Genomic DNA, 1,971 nt, shown 5'->3' on the forward strand with positions numbered 1-1,971 from the left:
GAGAAGCCTGATGTGGGGCTCGATCCCAGAACGCTGGGATCACGCCCTGAGCTGAAGGCAGACGCTTAACAACTGTGCCACCCAGGCACCCCACAGCCATCTATTTTAAAGCCAGAGTTACGCACCTACTGAGCCAGGTAGCTGTCTGTGGTCATGTCTCAACATGAATCCTCGAGCAGACTCCCCCCTGAGCTTGGAGCCCAAAGAACAATCCATTTTTAGCAATACACGGACTGGATTTTCATACCTAGTTTTGCCAAATTTAATCTTTTTAGACTTGATGTTTCAATTACGTGCTTGCTGAACTGCGCCAGACATCAGTGACGTCATTAACTCCTACACCTTGAAAGAAGGAACTAATTTATGTCGTTTATCTTTAAATCTGTAGAGTGTCTTTACCTTTAAATTTCATTCGAACAGCACCAGTAGCTAGGCAGTAGGAAGCGCTAAAGAGATCAGCAAAAGGGGTGTGGAATATGTAGATAAACGCAGTGACTGCTGGTCGTGCTTACAATGGGCATATATTTCCTAAGATTTTGGCAATATCCAGATTTACAAAATATGCTGCATAGGACATATAATTTGGAAAGTCTCTATTTCAGAAGGAACGGGGCCGATAGAATGCATGAGAAAAGTTGACCCTATGTTAAGAGGGGCTTTAATCTGAGGATGAGGTGCCAGGCAAAGTGTGGAATTGAGGTTTACTTGGTGGGGACTTACTGTGATCGTGAAGATGATTGCTCAAGAGGGAGGCTTATTCTTTCAGTTCTGTATGTGCTGACGTTTTGTGGTTTTCTCTTATGGGGGAAGCTCTGCTGTGTCGTTTGTGGTAGTTAGGGGCTGCGTTCGCCTTTTCCCGCGCTTTCCCGTGCTTTACTTTGACTTGTGTTTCTTGAAAGTAGAACGTGTTGTAGGGTTTGTGGTTTTGAGTCCTTGTAGGGAGTTAAGTGGAAGCGTGTGTTGATGTTATTCTGAAGTGGGTTGAATTTTTTATCAGTTCCTCGGTTTAAGAAGCAGGTGTTTTCGGTGGGTTTATTATGTTAGTGTACAACATCAAGAAAACTAGTAGTTATAGCACAGTGTCATTAAGTGGTGCTTAGAGTATATGTGAGTTTTTGTTGCTTTGGTTACGTTGTGCACGTGTTTGTTACTGTGTTCTAGATGTGCTGGTTTTTGTAATTTTCTCAAATATGGAAAGCTGGACTGCATGATTTTTGGTAGCAGGGGACTGCATTTGCACTTTTCCTTGGTAACTTGCACTTTGAAATGATTCGCTTATTACCGCTTGGCTTTTACTTCATCAATATGGCTTTCTGTAATCATTCTATTATCTATGATAATATAATGTCATTCTATTATCTATGATACTATAATGTGTGCAGCAATTACTGTTTGTGTGGCCGTACTCTTAGTACCAGTTGTTTATCAAACAGAGTGTTCCAGCCTGTCGACCACTGGAGGGCTCACTTCGCACCACCTTAGGCGATCTGCATGTTTTCGCACTCGATTGTTCCCTTGGTGTGTACTGTAAAAGAACAGGAAAAAGAGGTTTCTGGGAAAGTTTGAGCACCTAGAAATGCACCTAAGGTAGAGGATAAAGGGGATAATTTAAGGGACTGTGTTCAGTTTGTTGATTAAGGGTGTGAAATGATTACTTTGAAGAAGGCTGGGTGTTTATTATTTACCACTTATACTTAACTGAGTAGTTACAATTTCAGAGGGGTTTCTTTTCAGGTATGTCTCATGAGCTGGAATCGTAAGATTTTCCCGAAAATGAGGAACTGGACTATAGTATAATCTCTGCTAGTGAAAGTGTTTTATGTTTTCTCTGAGACCTTGATTTTTACCCCCAAATAATTTTATTAAAGTAGCATTATGCATGTGAAACCATCCTACAGAAAGATTCAACCTGAATAACACTCCCTGATCCACCCTTTCTCATCCTGCCCCGTTCTTCTCCCCAGAGCACTC

At 41.7% G+C, this 1,971-nt stretch overlaps 1 non-coding gene across 1 annotated transcript; it reads left to right on the top strand.

Moving 5' to 3' along the window:
* Window positions 1-697: 697 nt before the first annotated feature.
* LOC117798093 lies at window positions 698-861 on the top strand. The gene has a single exon (XR_004622822.1). It is a non-coding gene; the product is annotated as a U1 spliceosomal RNA (small nuclear RNA).
* Window positions 862-1,971: the final 1,110 nt, after the last annotated feature.

This window comes from Ailuropoda melanoleuca, unplaced genomic scaffold, assembly GCF_002007445.2.
Source record: "Ailuropoda melanoleuca isolate Jingjing unplaced genomic scaffold, ASM200744v2 unplaced-scaffold2473, whole genome shotgun sequence".
Taxonomy (NCBI): domain Eukaryota; kingdom Metazoa; phylum Chordata; class Mammalia; order Carnivora; family Ursidae; genus Ailuropoda; species Ailuropoda melanoleuca.